The sequence below is a fragment of the Manis pentadactyla genome, chromosome 4 (assembly GCF_030020395.1).
Source record: "Manis pentadactyla isolate mManPen7 chromosome 4, mManPen7.hap1, whole genome shotgun sequence".
NCBI classification, from domain to species: domain Eukaryota; kingdom Metazoa; phylum Chordata; class Mammalia; order Pholidota; family Manidae; genus Manis; species Manis pentadactyla.
In genome coordinates, this window is record NC_080022.1 from 67,356,301 (window position 1) to 67,374,675 (window position 18,375).

At 34.9% G+C, this 18,375-nt stretch overlaps 1 long non-coding RNA gene across 2 annotated transcripts in view; it reads left to right on the plus strand.

Annotated features, from left to right (window-relative positions):
- LOC130683657 (uncharacterized) overlaps nt 1–17,626 on the plus strand; it is a 44,468-nt gene extending 26,842 nt beyond the window's left edge. For both annotated transcript variants that reach the window (XR_008997549.1, XR_008997548.1), the window contains one exon: nt 17,449–17,626. This is a non-coding gene — a long non-coding RNA (uncharacterized LOC130683657). The remainder of the gene's footprint in view (nt 1–17,448) is intronic.
- The last annotated feature ends 749 nt before the right edge of the window (nt 17,627–18,375 follow it).

Here is an 18,375-nt window from a genome sequence, read left to right on the forward strand (position 1 = left end):
TTCTTTTGAGCTCAAGCTCCTTATCAGTTTGTCTACTGAACATCTATGCTTTGATACTACACATATAATTAAATTCAGATGCTTAAAAATAAAGTTATTCCCACCCCAAATCTGTTTCCCAACTCTATTCCCTTTTATGCTAAAAAAAGTGTAACCCAGGTACATAAGCCAGGAAGAGTTTTTTATTGCTTTGTTTTTAACTTCCTTGCTTATTTGCTTTCTCTATGTATGTTTTTTAATTCCTATGATCTTATCTGATTTTTACTTCTTATATATTCAATCAAGCCCCAAGTTCTGAAGGTTCTGCCTCTTTTGCATCTTCCTCTCCAATTCTAGCTTCAGACCCTATTTCAAACACTAGCTCTTCTTTTTATCATTGTAATTTTCTTCCAAATAATCTCTGTGCTTCTGGTCTTGATTCTCATTTTATACTGAGCAATGTCTTTCCGTTTCCTGGACAGATTCCAGTGTGTGTGTGTGTGTGTGTGTGTGTGTGAGGTAGTCTTCCCACAAAGAACACCAAGCAATTCTTGAACACCAGCAGGGTGTCTGAGAACTCAACTCAATTCTGACACTATCTGCCCAAAGACAACTCCAGATTCCACAGGTTAAGGGCTCTAACCTATAAGACTGTCCTCCACCCCAAACTCCAGATGCCAGTTGCAAGCCCCAGGCTGTTACCTGTGCTTCTGACCAACCAACTGTAGTGCAGAGGTTTCTATAACCTCAAACTTAGATTCAATTAATTTTCTAGAACAGCTCACAGAACTCAGGAAAACACTTAGGTTTTCTGGTTTAATAAAAGATACTGTAAAGGATGCAAGTTAATAGCCAGTTGAAGAGATATATATAGAGCAAGTCCCAAATAAAGGAAGTTCTGTCCTTGTAGAGCTTGGGGCCTGACTCTCTGGCACATGAAAGCTTTCTAGTTCCCTAAGCATGGAAGCTCTCTCAGACAAAGAAGCAGAATGCAAGAGAGAGATAAGCTCATCTTACAGATTTCTGTGAGGGCTTCATTGCATAGTCATGATTGTAGCCCATATTCTTTATCATTCACTATTTAACAAATATTTCTGGTGCCCTATTGCATAACAAGACCTTGTGCTTAAGTTTTGGGGTACAGTGGTTAGGGTGAAAAAGAGAGACACATTCATACCCTTACAATGCTTTAGGCCTTATGGTAGAAAAAAGACATCAAATAATAGTTCATAAATGGAAATATCAGTGGGATACGAGACATGTATATAGCACAATGAGAGATATGGAAATTTGACTTAGAAAGGTCAAGGATGGCTCCATGATGGCAGTAAAAAGTACATTAAATAGAGATTTAAATGATAATCAAGGATAAATTACATGTAGAATGGATTTAAGACTGCTCAAATAGAGAACATTTCAAAAGCCTTTTTTGGAATGATAATAGTTGGTACAAGGGCTTGAAAGGAGGCTGATGTTGTAATGCATGGAAAGTGGGGTCCATGGAGTACTACGGTACAAAATGATGCTGTGATGATGATATCTCAATGACTTGCAAATCCAAGGATCATGTTAAGAAGCATTTTGTTTTGTGTGTATGTTTGTCTTTCTTTTCTTTTCTTTATTAAATTCAGTGAGTACTGAAGGGTTGTAACCAGTAAGGGAATGGTAGTGGTAGTGATAAATTCGTATTTGTGTTTGAAAAGATCAGGCCAGCTTCCATGTAGAGAATTGATTAGCGAGTCACCAAGGGGATGCATCCATATATTAGAGAGGAAGCTATTACAGTACAACTTGAGAAATAATGAAAATAGGAATCAAGGTGGTTGTGGTAGATATGAAGGCAACTAGACTTAATCAAACAATTTAAGAGGTAAAAATTAATAGAATTTATGAATGGATCTAGACAGGGCAGTCAAGAAAAAGAGAAGAACCAAGAATAAGTCCAAACTTTTGCTTATGCAAGAAGATAAATAAGAGTCAGTTATAATGTAACAAATACATATATATCATATCTAGGAAAGAGAAAGTGGTGGGGCCTCAACATTCAGTTTGGGGCATGTTTTATTTGACTGACATTAAAAAAAATCAAGTAGAACAATTAAAAAAACAAGGAAATACAGAATATCTGAATTATAGAAAAAAGAAATTGTGCATATTTGCTTATAGGTGATAAACTATGGACATGTAACACATAGGATAAACAGTTTTAAAATACCAACAGGTATGAATGTTTTGAGGAGACCCAAGTATGATATTGGTTGAAAACAATCCTTGCAACTTTATATTATGTACTTGTGATTTCCTTGGGAAGTGATGAGGTGAAAACCAGATGGAAGAGTCCTCAAAGAACTCAATTAGTCTAATTGAGCAGCGAGAAAAAAAAAATTCTATTACAAACTGAAAAGGAAATGAATGAAATGCTGCTATAGAAATAAAAGTAGACATTTCTAGCTTTAGTAGTTGAGGTGAGACTCCTAAAGGAAATGACATTTAGACTGAGCATAATAGAAAGTGAAGGAATCAGAAAGAGGAAGAACACGGAAAGCACAAGACAAAGAATGTGCAAAAATCTCTAAGGGAAAGGAAGTTGATGCATCAAGAACCGAAAGGAGACAAGTAAGTCTGTACAATTATTAACAAAGAAGAGAATAATTTCCAGTGAGATTTTAAAAAGCAAACAGGACTAAGGCCATGCAAAGCTTTAGAGATACTGTGAGGGAGCTTGTATTTTAATATAATGAAAATGGCTATTTAAACTTTATAATTTAAGCAAAAATGTGATGTGATTTTTGATTTGCATTTAAAAAGAGATCAGGTCCATTTGAGGATTGAGATGGGAGCCAGTTTGTTAACAACTTAAAAAAATGGAATATTTATTTTTCCAATAGTGTGGCAGACTATATTTAGAGAGAAGCTCTTTCCTGTTTCTTCAAGTGGAGAGAAGGAAGACAGGGATCTTTATCTGCCATGAGGACATCTCTTATCCTTGAAAGTATAATCTTTACGGTTTTAATGGTATTTGTTTGGAAAGGATAGGAGACAAACCTATGAAATTCAGCTAGGTGGAAGTTTAGGTCAGAGATTTCACCTAAAACTAGAATTTATGATATGTGAAAACATCAATAGTAAGTTAGAATAAAAATCCACTCTTTAAAGTAAACTTTTTTTTTTCCCTCTGCTATGTTTCTCAGTAAGGCAAAAGGAGGAGCGTGTCTCCCTTGAGAATATTTTAATGCAGGCACTCAAAGGACTAGGAGAGCATACTCACTACTTTTCTCCAAATGATGATTTAGTCTAAAGCTAAGGTATAATTAAAGACCCTGTGGCTGACAAAAGCAAACTCATAACATCTCTGGAAAAAACATTCCTTAATCATGGATCTCAAATAATCTCTAATAAGGAGTTCATAGTAAACCCCAAAAAATGCAATAGAGTCATCAGAAACAATAAGCTATACAATCAGACCCCCAGTGATACACTAACAGTATAAACAGGTACAAACATAATATAAAAAATGCTTTAAATGTTTGAAGAAATAAAATAATTTGGAAACTGTGATAAAGAAAAGATGTATTAAAAATTGACATGGAAGATGTGAAAAAGAATCAAGTAGTGCTATCAAATGTAAAAATATAGTACTCTTAAAGTAAAATATTGAAAAATAGATAAAAGCCTATTAAATAAACTGAAGAGAATATCAAGCAATTAGAATGTGGATCAGCCATAAATTATCAAGAATGAATCGTAAAGTCCAAAAACAATTATAATAAAAGATCATTAAATGAAGATTTTGTGGGACATGGAGGATAGAATGAGACTATCTTGTTTACATATAATTAGAGTATCTGGAGGGAAAAAATACAGTGAATGGTGCGGAACAATATTCAACAAGACAAGTTATCTATAATTAATTAAAAACAACTCTCAGATCTGAGAATCCTTGACAGAATAAATTTAAAATGAATTTATACAATGTAGTAAAATTGTTGCACAACAAAGACAGAGATATGTTAAAAGCAACTCAAGAGAAGAATGAATTTCTTACAAAGAAAAGATGATTAGACTGGCATATGATTACTCCGTAGCAAAAGGCAGGTAGAAGCAATAGAATAATATTTTCAATCTGTTAAGAAAACAACTGAAAAATTAATAATCAATATAAAATTGTTTTCTAAAGCAAGCAAACACAAAAATAAAATATCCTCAGAATAACAAAACTGAGAGTTGAAAAATAGAGTAGATTGAATAAATTGCATAGTAAAAACATATGAAAATTTTAATATTAGTAAACATAAACAATGTAAATGGATTCACAAATAAGGTAAAAAAAGATTTTAGGTCAGATTTTGGAATTCCAGCTATTTGTAAGAAAGAAACCTAAAATATAAGGACGCAGCTTTCATTTTGTTTTATAAAATAATGTCAAACACCTACCAGGCAATAGTAACCAAAAGCAATTGCTGTAGTATATCAATTAATCAAGGACACAATAACAAAAAAACCAAACAACCCAAAACTTCAGTAGTAAAAGGGAATATATTTTCATTTAGCTCAAGTGTCTACAAGTGACCTCTGGGTCAGATGCTCAGCTCTGTTGATGTCTGCTAGGCTCCCCTTTACAAATGGGAGTTGCCTGACCTTGACTGAACATAGCTATTGCAACTTGGCTCTGCTCTAGAATTCTCTCTTCTCCCTCCTGGGCCCAGCATTCCCAGTTCAACTATGCAAATCCTTGTCCAACTCCAGCTTGCATTATGTCTGCTAAAATCCCATTGGCAAAGCATATCCCATGGCTAGAGAGTGTACCCTGATGCGTTTAGAGGACAGTGCATAGGGAATGGTGTGGGGACTTGACTCAATTGCTAGGAAAGTGTGAAGAATGATAATCTAATCTATCACTAAACATAAATCAATATCTAACAATGCAGGCTTTATGAGAAAGGCATTAGTAGACATAACACTACTGACATAAAATATTGAGTTCACAGGGAAGGTAGAATTATTCTGAAATAATTTTTGCAAGTAACATAAATGTTTATTATATAAAAAGTAAGTATTATTAATACAACGGGAGAAATAAATCCATGGATTGTAACTCATCTGCATCAATAATTACATTAATGAAAGAGAAATATTAGAAAGATCTTGATCAACACTGTCTAAAGGAAATAAAATGAGGGCTACTTATGTTATTTTGAAGTTTCTAGTAGCCACATTAAAGTAAAAATAAATAGGCAAAATTAATTTTAATAATATGTTTTATTTAACCCTACATAGCCAATACATTATCATTTCAGTAAGTAATGTACATAAAACATCCACTTTGTTTTCTATTGTTGCCTTATTATGCATTTATTTTTATGGGAGTGGAGGAATAACTAATTGGTTTAGGGGAGAAAAAGAATTAAGAGATCAATATGTTATCCAAAGCTTTTCAATAAAGGTACCAGAAGTTGGGACAAAGATGCTGAAGTTTTCATTTCATAAATTCAGTTCAGTGGGCATTTGCTAGAGACCAAATAGAAGGATAGAGAAGTAACCTGATCTGAGCCTCAGAGAGTGATTTTGTTTTTTTACATTTGAATAAGATGACAAGTTGTGTAAAATTCTGGAGGCAGGGATAAAATGAAAAAGGACACTGATCTCTCCTCCTAATTCTGTAATAATTGATGTGTATGGGAATGAAGCCCACTCAAGAAGGCAACAAGAGATGTAATATGTCCTAAGAGAAGACCCAAGTCACAGCCCAGGCAGAAAGCGGAGGAGAGCTTTTGAATGGAGACTGAGAATATCCTGTAAATTGTCAACCACTGACTAAAAGTTGCAGAAGGCTAAATGGAAGACAGACAGAGATAGAGACAGAAAGATAAAGAGAGAGAGACAGAGAGAATGAGAGGTGTGCAAAGAACCCAGAGAGAAACAGGGAGAAAAGCTGAAGAATTTATTCAGTTGAAAGGATAAAATGCAAGAGGAGAATTTAGGTGAAAGAAAGAGATGGCAAAAAAGACTTGACCTTTTTGTCTTTGTCTATGTTTCTTATGCTTTCTGCCTTCCCTATTTAGAATGTTCATTATATTAGATTATAATTTAATCGGATTTCTTTATTATTCCTACAGCAAGTCATTGCAGTTATTTCTATTCATGTTTCTCTCTCCATCTCTAACAGACAGTAAACTCATGGAGAACAGGGGTTGGGTATTATTAGCTTTCATTTTCCCAGTACCTACAGAGGGTCTTGGACTCAATAAATGTTTCATACTTTTTTTAAGAATAATTATTCCTTGACGAAGTACATTTGTCTATAGAACAAGATCCACAGTTCCAAAAGTTGCAAGTATAGGCTGAGGACATTGTTTCAATTCCGTCTTCTCTAAAGTGAAAGGTTTTGTCCAGAATGACCTCTATGGCTCTCTGCAGCTAGAGACTGCATGACTTCTAAATACCTAATCCTTTCATTCGTTTACATGTTTCACAGGTACTTTCATTTCCACTTTCTCTGCTAAGATATCTAAGCTAGCTGTGAGAATTTTTGACACCAACCTCTATTTTGGAGCCTTCCATATCAAGTGCCTTTCACTTTCTTCTCTCTTAAACTTTCTGAAGTGCAAAGTTAGCTTTATGTCAACTTCCTTGAAGAAAAAAAATGTATATATAACTGAGTCACCTAGCTCTAAATATCATGCAGATGGCGGGTTTCTTAAAACTCAATCCCTATTTAATATTAGATTTGAAAATATTTGAGTCCTGAGTCCACCGTGGAATGGCATAGCAGTTGTTTTTACGTACAATAACTCATTACAGAATTCTAAAATAAACAGTATCTATGATAAATCATGTGTCAAGGAAATGGATTCAAGAAAATTCCAATATATATATCCACAAAACACTTGGAAATAAGTTAAACAGTTTATTTAGAGTTCTCATGTTCAAAGATTATATATACACATATTGTAGGATTATATACAAGGATTATTTTAAGCACATTCTCCAGAAGATAAACTTTAGAGTTGATATAAACAATCTTTTTCCTGTTTAACAACATTTTCTCTCCTTTGGCTTGGTTTTTCCTTGCACATTCTTTGAATCATGTTTCTCTTGATCTCTAAAAGTTTGAACTCCAGTCACCATGAAGAATATTTAATTACATTTGAAATACTTGCCATATACATTTGATATTAAGTTTGGATTCTATAAAACACAACTTGCAAAATGTTTAGCACAGGTGGATAGCCAAGTACTCTTATTAGCAAAACGGAATTATTAACTCATGGAAATTGGAATAAAGTGAGTTTTAAGAACATAAACTAGTGAACCACATGAAATAATATGTTTAACTTACGTTCATATTTTCTAGTTAATTGTTGTTCAGAAAGAATCAATACCCTCAGCATAACAGCAGATCAGAGAAGGGCTTTTTTGTTCTTTCACCCAGGACAGCCATCGTCTGGTTAAAAATAGTTTTTTTTTAACACTTGTCTTTCCCACCCTTATCTCTTAATTTGCTCTAAGAAACACTATTTAGATTTATAGCAAGGTTCATACAGAATAGTTACCAAAGGACATACAGCAGAGCAAGAATTCTTAGTATTTTCTGGGACCACCAAAGTGTATAGATGGTTCTTGAATCCAGATAGTTTGAGAGTTCCTGGAATGGATTATTTCCTGTGTTAAAAGTCTCTGTTTTCACATATTAATTTGTCTACTCAATGCAGGAGATGAGGGAGTACATGAATAACATGATCACAAATGATTCTCTAGGCACCATGGAAGGAAAAAGGTACAGAAACAGTTATAGTTGTTCTTTTGAAAGAACAAAACTGACTTAAAATTGCCTTTATCACAATGGAAACTTACTGCATCATCAGAGTAAATCAATGTGAAAGTAAAAAGGACAGTTTATTTTTGTACACTGAAGAAAGAATTCTTTCTTGGGCAAGTTCTAAACATGATATTTAAGGAGGGATAAGACATGGAATGACACAATTCCATTTCCAATCCATGGGCAAGTACTCAATCACCCTGGAGCAAGCAAATCATATGTCATGATATAGATTACATCATGTGTAGAAGAGAAAATAAGTGAATTCAGTTGCTTTCTTATTGAATCTTACAGCAGGTGGCTATTGGTACGCCATGCTAAAATTTCAGTCATTTCAATGAGTTAGTTCATTTAATAGGTTTATTAATATCCTAGGGCTGCTGTAATAAACGGCCACAAACCTGGTGTTTTAAAACAACAGAAATTCATTTTTCCCCAGTTTTGGAGGCTAGAAATTTGAAAACAAGACTTGCTCAGGCCACACTTAAGGGAGCATCTGTTCGGTGCCTCTTCCAGTTCCTTAGGTTTCTGGCCACATCACTGCAGTCTCTGCCTTCATGGTCACATTTTACCTCTTTTTCTATCTCTCTCTAATAAGGACACATACATGTGATTGCTTTTAGGACCCATATGGATAATCCAGACTATTTCTCTCGAGAGCTTGATTTAAACTCATCTTTGGCTATATAAAGTAATAGTCACACTTCCATGGATTGGGGTTTCAACATCTTTATTTTTCCAGGGGCCACCCTTTAGTCCACTACAATAGATGCAATAAATTCTATCTTTAATATAACCCAGTTTAAAAATAGTATGTCTTGCATGAGAAAGGGGATAATAAGAAGATGAAAAAATAAATGATTTGTTATATATTCTCCTTCTTCAAGTGCATACTTAGAAAGGTGATGAGCTTAATATTTCCAGTTTTTATCAATCTCTGATGTGATTGCTGTATCTCCTGGTCCTGTATTCAGAATATTAAAAAAACAAATACAGCTTGTGATCAATTTTCCAAGAAAGCCAGGACTTTTCTTAGAAATTGCTTTATCCTTGAACTTACAAAATTCACGTTCTGTCAAAAAAGAATGGTAGGACAAATAGGCAGCTCATATGAAAATGATGACTTCATGTCACGTCTCAGTTTTCTTTTTGAGACGATTCACAAGCCACCGTTTTGCCCTAGGGAGAAATGTTGCCATTTTCACAGCAAAGTGTTTTTTTTTTTTTTCTGCAGTGAAATGACAGTTTTCTTCAACAGTAAAACTGAATTAACTTCTGAGGGAAAAAAATGCAGTAAAAATGTCACTTATAAAATACATCATGTTTTGAACATCCGTACATGTTTCTGAATGACCTGACCAAGAAAGAAAATGTCCTTAAGGTACTAGTGAGTCAGGGACTTGCTGGCTGAAGGACAGGTGAGGGTGAGAACAGAACTGGGGAGAAAGGGGAGGGACTGGGAGTGTAATAGGGGAAATTGTATCTAGGTTACAAATAAAGACTTAACCTATGGGATTTTTTTATGGGTGATAATGAATACATTTCTTATTTAGTCAATATTTTAAACTGCCTGAAAGATCTAGGCTAGTTTAGAATTGGGAATACAGGTTTAAACTAGAAGAGCTGATGTGGTGCAGAAGAAATCCTTGCTCCCTTCCTTCCTTCCTTCTCTTTGTGCTTTTCTCTTGGTCTAAACAATGAGCATAAATAATATTTTTCAAAACAAGTGTTTTCAGTTAACTGGGACTTTAAACTTAGCCACCCTATTCCAGCTTGCTCACCTATTTTTTAAGTGAATGGTGACTAAATGTTCTCTCAGAGAAATGGTTCAGCGTACTGAACAGCACTGAGGCACAGCCATTAAACATATGGAGGTGAACAATGCAACCCACACTGGCCAGGCACAATGGTTCTTTATATTATTTTAGAAGAAGATTTCAAACCACAAATGAGGTCCCCTCTTAATCTTATAAGAAGGGTTAATCCATCAATTTCTCTCCTGATTAATGCAGTAAAACCAGAGAAATTCCTCACACTGAACCAACAGGCATTACACAGGACAGGAGGAGAATGAGGTACCATTAAAAGCAATAACAATTCAATAACTGTGTACAGTTCTTTAACATTTATAAATCTGCTTCATATGGTTTATTTCTTATCATCACAATAGCCATTGAAGTGAATAGAGAGGCAGTCATACTTACAGCATTTTATAGATAAGCTGACCAAAATGGTCACAAGGTGTTGCCTCCCGGTACAAAACACTGGACTCACTGCAGACGAGGTAGATACTGTGGGATCAGCTGAGGTTTCTTTCACACAAGGAAGGAAGCATTTCAGGAAGCCCAGTTCTAGATCAGTCTTGTCATTCGCTGTTTAACTCTATCCATGAGCTTCAGTTCCCTTCTTTGTGCAATAAAGAGGAAGTCATCTATGATTTCTCAGATTCTTTTCAGCTCAGACAAGCTCAAATTCTAGCAACTCTTCTCAACAGGAGCATTGCCCACCCTCTTGCACATAGGAAAACCTCACTTGGCCCTTTACATTTCCCTTACTCTGGCTAACGAGGCCAAACTTTGCTTTTGGTGTCAAGACTTGCCTCAATTGTGACCTTAATCCGAATAGCATTGCTTGGAGTAAGAGGAAAATTACAGGGTTCTGAGTTGTCTTTATTACAATATTCAGTTGTTCACAAGGTAGCACCCTATCCTGGTATGTTCCCCTTTCTTGCTGGCTATCTTCCACTAAAAACATCATCTTGTTTTACCCATCTCAGTGGTATAGCCACTATAGCCAGCCAACCGATTAGATGAATGAATTTAGTTTTCAGCTGTGACTAATGTGCAAGATGTTTTTGAAATTAGAACTTACATGTAACTGTTATTCTTCAAAATTAATAATATAGTTTTAGCTTGTAGCAAATTGAAGTCCGTATGTTTTTCACATATCCTTGTGAAAATTCAGGTGGTCCCTAGTTAATGAAGAGAGGAGCAAGCTGGTGGATTGCATATAGTATCAGCTTCTGTCCAGAACTCTGCTAATGCATCTGTTCTGCTTTATCTTTATCTATCTATCTATCTATCTATCTATCTATCTATCTATCTATCTATCATCTATCTATCATCTTCTGACAAAGAGTCCAAGACAGATAAATTATACCATCTAGGATGCCTTTGGGATTGTGTGAAAGAGAACACATTTACTCAAAAAACTGCCAAAAAGCAGATCTAATCTCAGAATGGTTGTAGAGTTAAAGAAAAGGAGAAAAATATTAAATTAAATAAATTCACTGAGTACTAATATTCTTTAAAGGTTTTTTAAAGTTGTTTAACAAACAATGAAGTTTAAGGTTATTAAGAAAGAAAGATAAATCCTGTCTTTAAGCAATATGTGGTTGCTATATCTGTCCATCCACCAATATTCATTCAAACATTTTCCTCTTCTTCATTTTTCATTCTCCCAATTGTCTCAAATAAAAAAAGAAAAAGAACAAAAATATTTTTTTAAATTTAAAATAAAACTAGAAGGTTTTATTTAAAAAATAAATGTTAGAGGGAAGTAACCAAATTTATTCTTATGCTTTTTTGACTTTCCCTCTCTCTATAACATGTCTTGTGGCCCTAAATCCACCTTCATTTTTATTGTATTTTGGCCTGTTGTTCAACTCTTGACTTATTTTGGTGGGTGATAATAAAGGGTTTATATTCAGCTTAGCTATTTTTCAAACCAGGATGACATTTGGAGGTAACTGACGAAAGGTAGACTTCTGACCGTATATTACTCAAAGTTTTCTATTCTATTTTCACTTTATCTAGGATAAGATAACTGAGTTCCAGCATACATCTGGAGTTACTGAGACTAATTAGTTTATAAACCCCAGTGAGCCTTGTCATTCTCAAATAACATGAGACGGAGCACCAGTTAAGTCACTTGTTTTCTGAAGTGTGCTGGCTATTGTTATGCAATACCCTTTAAGATCTGCTGTCTTGTCTTTCTGCTCAGAAGGCTAAATGCGCCATAGTACTTCACAAATACTGCGCAAGCTCCCTGACCTACCGATGAAAGTCATGTGAGTGGGGGAATGGAAAGAGAGGGAGACTTCTGGATATTTATTTTCTGTTCTGCCTCCAGGACTCATCAAGATGCTAGCCATGATGCATTCCTGCAGGCACCATTCTGACTGCACAGATTCCCCTTTCATGGCTCCTCCTTACTGAACACCAGAGCCACCTCCTCCTCTTCCTTTTGCCCAGACATGCCCTGCCACACTAACGTCTTGATACTTGCCATAGGTCAGTTCCCTGGGAAATGAACTCTGAGAGGGATTTTTCTGTGGAGCACATTTACTGGGATGTACACTCAGGATGAACACCGGCTGAGATGGAAGGAAGCAGGCGTGGACAGAGAGAGAATTTAGTTTTTGATGCAGGAACAACAGTGGCTTCAGCTCTGCAGCTGGGGAAGTCCTTAAGGGAAGCTTGGCTCTAGTGGCCAGCAGGCTGGGTATTTGTATTCCCTGAGGCCCAGTCAGTGGATTGTTATTCCAGGAAACATGTGTTCCAGTCCAGACCGTTGATGAAGTACTGGGAGAGAGATAAAATGGCTTTACTTTCCTACAGTGAATATTATTTACAAGAAGTTAAAATTTCTTTAAAATCTTTTCATGCACTTTTTGATATTTCCGCTTTCAAATCCTGGTTCCCCATTTACTTCCCACTTACTTTGGAATATTCATAAGTTATTTAAAATATCTGTTTTTTGGATTCTATCTCTAGAATACAGACAATGATAGTGCCTATCTCAGGACTGAAATGAGGATTACATATAATAAAGTGATTAGGAATATACCTGACACATATAAATTATCCAATAAAGATAACTTTTACTATCACCTGTAGTTTTTGTTTTATTCAAGTTCCATAGAGCTGTTTACATTAGTTTCTTTATCACTTATATTCCTGGATTTAATATTATACCTAATTGCTTTTGTGTTAAAATTGAAGTCCTTCAGAAATCCATTTTGCTGGACTATTTTACTGCAATTGATTTGTACCTCCTGCTGCTTTAATTCACATGAATGTCTAATTCCCTCTTTATTTAAAGTTCAAGAATTGGTAAAAGTTTTTCAGAAATATGCAGTTATTTATAGATAACTAAGTATTTCATTTCCATACTATTGATTTTATATAGAAGTTGCTGAACACTCAAAAACATCCATAAGGACCTAAAATGATAGGAGTGTTTTCATTGTTTGTTGTGTGGTGGTGATGTTTTTAATATCATTTTTCACTTGATTGATTTGGATAGTGCCTTAATATGATCCTGTTGTTATTGTTTACTAATTTAAGTCATTTCTTTAACACTTTATCCAACCAAAAATTAATAGGTAGCTCATTGATTCTAATGTCTGTTTATGGTTCATATTTAATAAATCTTATTTGATTTTCTCCATGTATGCATTTGAAACAAACTTAACAAAAGAAAAGTCATTTGTCTTTACCCATGTTTTCTGCTCTTGGCAAGAAAACATTTTTCCTTCTGATTTTAGCAAATGTGAAAATTTTGTTTACATGAATCTAGAATATTGAACCAGAAAGGAACATAACAATGTTTGATTAACAAAAATCCAAATGAATCTATTCCTGTTTTTGTTTATCATGAAGTGGATTTGAACCTCTCAAAGGTGAAAAATTGTTTTTGAAGGCATTCTTTATGCTTTTCTTATTGAAGACATCCTTATTGTTTCATCTTTACTATTTTTTTTAAAAACGTAAGTTGGGAGTTGATATTTTACTGTATTAGTTTCACCATTGGCAACAGGGAAATAAAATCCCAGTCATGTTTTTTCTCTGGCTATCAAATTTTCTAAAGAGAAGAAGAGACGTTTTTCATGAACATGCCAAATAGCTCTCATTAAACTTAATGGTGACAAAGAACATTATGCTTAGACACTGGAAAGATAATACAAGGACATTAGTATGAGAATGAATTTCAGGCCTATTACAAACAATTCGATGCAGAAGAGCTATATATAACATATAAAACCAACTTAAAGACTTTGGAATAGGTCATAAAGCATTCACAAATGATGTCAAATATATATGCAGATTGAAGACCATAAATGATCAGATCAACAAAACAGTAGAGAAAACTTTGGGTAAGAAAATTAAGCTCTAACTTTATGTGTGCTTTTTTGTAACTACAGAGGTACAGGTTTTATTTTCATCATATATATGCCTTATGAATTATTTATTATTCTAATAAAATAACATAATTTTACAATTAAAAAATCAGAGACAATTTCATAGGATTAAGATGTTGCTCTTTAGATTGCATTTGGTTTTCATGAGCATTCTGAATTTGATTTGAATATTAGCTAGCCAACTGGGGCCTGACAAATACTGAAATATATTTAGTTCATTATTTAATGTGGAGTCTATTCAAATTCTGGCTTCTGTGTAGGTATACACATGAATTAGAACTTTAACTAGAAGATGGGTAAGCATGACAAAGTGAAAAATAAAAAAAGTGAAAGTGCAGTTGATTTACACTTGCTGGGGACACACACACACACACACACACACACACACACACACAGTTTTTTAATCTATGTAAAAGACCAGCTTTTATGCCATTCTGTTGTTTCCGATAATATAAGATTCAGATAGCCTTCTGAAGAGTATTCAATAGTGTGGATAGAATTACATGGCAATATCTCTGCTGGTAATCCAAGTTTATATGAAACTGTGCCTCCCTTTTCTAATGTTTTCTTTGACTCAGTATGTTTACATCTTTTGCCAAATTATTTTTTTACAATTTCTCTATCCTTCTGTAACATATAACTTTTTGTTGTCTATTTCTTTAGATATGAGATATAAAATGACAATTTAAGACCTGAGCTATTTTTAGTAGTGACCCAGTGGTGCTCATTCAAATGGGATAAGCAGCACAGATTAATAATGTATATGTATTTGAAAAAAGCAAGTGAAAAAATGAATGTGCTTTATATGTTTTCAATATTATGTAATATTTTAATGTTGATACAAAAAATAAAGCCATCAAGTGTTGTCTTCTTGCTCTTGCCCTGCCAAGAATCCCGACCTCACACCATTAGTCTAGGACACTGGGGGAGAGCAAACAGGAACTGAAGAATAGATTTAATTATTTAAATATTCAATGCCATTCATTAAAATAAATACTAGGAGAATGAGAATTAAAGGTATTTCATTTAATATTATTTATTATATGTATACAGGATACTTGGCATAAAAGCAGGTGCTATCTGCACTATAAATGTCTTTCTTAATACAAATAAGTTATATGTGCTTTAAACATATGTGAGTCTAGATTTACAGTTTTTGTTAGGTGTTTCTTATGAAATTTTATAAGATCTCAAGAGATGTCTATAAAAGTATCATTGGTAAATTGACACCAAAACATAGCCAGATTGGTGTTTAGAATTCAGGATTAATTCATCTCTAGAATCATTTGCCTTGATTTACCTGATTCTATAGTTTACACAAGTGTCTCCTCCATTTCTGAATACTCATTGAAGGAGAGGCAATTGGAAACACTCATTTGTGAGATTATAACTATAGAGCAGGAGCTAGAAAACTACAGTTTCATGAGCCAAATCTGCTCCATTACCTGTTTTTGTAAATAAAATTTTATTGGAACAGCCACCCATTTATTTTCATTTTATCTTTGTACTTTCACACTACAATGGCGGGGACGAGTAGTTACAACAGAGAACATATAGCTCTCAGGGCCAAAAATACTTTCGTCTGCCTCTTTATAAAAAAAAGTTTGCTGGCCTCTATTGTAGAGGTTTACCCCTTTCATTTTGAGGAGGCAAAATTTAATCAGTCAACACTTAAAGATAAACACACACACTTTAATGTCTGATTCAAGCTTACCAAATTTGCAGGATCCAAAATATTTCTGAGAAAACAGAAAGAATGATAGAGCATGGAAATTCTCAAGGACAGTTTAGAAAATGAGAAGTCTGACCAATTAATTCTATTGACAAAGGGAATGTTGTTTTTGAAGTCTTCTAATTAAATGCCATGTATAAATATGAAGCCTTGAAATTTTTCCTTGTTTTATTTTCACCCTGTTTTTTTGTTAGCCTACTGAATCCAGGGACATTATACATTTTAATTTCCACATATACTTTTTTTTCCCACTAAATGAATAGTGGCATAGATCTTCACTCACTGATATTTTAAAAATTCACACACTTGTTCTCCTTCTCACTGTATATATGTATAAAAACCATAAGAGTCTGTAGCTCTGTACCATTTAATAAAACAGATCAAATTTCTGGCAGTAAATCTCCTTGTCATCTTAAAGAATAGGACAGCAGGCACCTTAGGGCAAACAGAACTTAGAAGTAAGTAGTACAAAATGCTTTGTGTGATATGACAGAGAATGGCTATGCCCAATCCTTCTTAAACATCTGCTACAATGAGAATGGCCATTAATCTTTTATATTTTCCCTCTCCTGTTTATTCTCTCTGAGTTTTCATAGAGCAGCACATTACTTTGTGCAGAACTTATAGGCAGGTGGTCCACCTATACTGGCTATTTACTATGCACAGAATACAATCCTTCATGCTCTGGAGTATTTAAAAAATCCTGAATTTATAGCTCCTGCCCTGGAGGAGATTACAATCTAAATGGTGCTTTAGAGTAAATCTCACTTTAAGAAGAAAAGTTTGACAACTAGATTTTTGTACAAGTTGTCTAATTGGATTGCAGGCATTCAGGCTTTGCTACAAATTCATAATTAATGAGAGCCTCAGTTTAGGAAAACAAAATATTAACAAGAAAAAGCCTGTTATTTAGAAGGAGACTTTTTATTTCCTGTATTGTTAATCTGGAATTCCACAGATATTTGATAATGGCAACAATAGTAGTTTTATCCTCTTCCAGAAATCACTGTTAAACTTGCACAGGGAGTGTTGAAAGAAGTGGTGTGCTCATGCCTTGTCTCTCTGGTCCGGAATAGAGTTGAATCATTACCAAGGCTGGTGAGCTATATTAAGTGTAATTGGAGCATAGAAGGCAGAGATGTTTGAAAGAGTCTCTTAAAATAATCTATAGTTCCTCCTAGGCTTTTCTAAATTGAAAACAACATGGTTACCACTACATATTTGCCACTGAGGGTCAAGGTCTTGTCTCTCAGAAAATGAGATAGCAGTCTGTGGTTCATAAATCAAGAGGCATCTGCTTTAAAAATACATGATATCTTGGTGAGGGAGCTTAAAGGTAGTGACTATTCCACCTGGGATTACAAACTGGCTGTGGCTCGCACATTATTTTGGCATTCCAATTCCACATTTTCTCATGGCTAATTTGATCCCTCACAGTGTGTCTGGTAGGTCCCTTGGAGGAGACCCCTGCCTGACTGTTTCCCCTGCTGATCCAGTCTACACACAGACTCTCACTGTTGGAGTCCCTTCACTTTTCCAGACAGTCATTTGGGACAGAATTTACTTCTGCCTGCATGATCCCCACTGGCCACATATTGTCTGTGAAAAGCAATGACCATTGAAATATTCCACCATGAATGGGAGTCTTAGATTTTTCCAATCATAGCTCTTTATTATTTCTCTTACTTTACACTTGACTATTTCTACCTTTTCCAGGCACGATCAGGCGCCAGATCACAAAGACCCCAAGTGCAGTGGCATGTCATGTGTCCATCTGAGACCTCTTCCCGGCTTGAGATAAAGACACTTCTCACTATCCTTGGTGGTGGGGAAAGGTGGAGCTGAGAGACCTCTGTCAATGAATGAATAAATTAATTAATGAAATCAAATAAAATGCAACATCTATTACAGCTAGGCCATCTAGTCAAAACTTTATTGTTTAGTATAACCAGAGGATATAATTATTTAAGTCTTTCTAAAGAGGTAGCTTCATAGGCATGTGATTTGGGCAATCAAGCAAGGTTCCGCGCTCAGATGGATTCTGGGCTTAGCCTAGGGTTCTATTTCCTTCCTGAAATTCTTAGTAACTTTATCTTTGAACTTGTGTTTTGTAAATAAAGTTCAAAGGGACAAGAGCCTTGTACAATATGTGAGTCCACTGTTCATAGCCTCCTCATTGCTTGTAGCATCCATGATCCCCACAAAACTCAGAATGCTGATGAACCCACAGTGCACAGGAATACACAGGAACTCAGAGCCAATATAAGGTAAGGCTGTTACATATAGGACGTAGAGAGCCAGGAGAAAGACATTCTTGAGACATCACACTTTCCATTTGAACTAGAACGTGCTTCAAACACAGAAGGCAGGCAGTGGTGGCCTAAGAGATACAAATGCCAAAAAACCTTATCATATCCTTTCTGGATCATGCTACTTCTTTTGGACACTACTTATGCTGAATAATATGATATGGAAAGAAAGGGAATAACAGGGCACCCAATGTTCCTTTTCCTTTCAGCCCCTCCTATTCACCCAGCACGTAGAGAGTGTTGGTAGGATGTGCACACACCTGGGAGTGAAATAAAAGGTTGAGTTAATTTTATGCATCATTTCCACTCTTCTGTAATAAAGAAATATATGTGT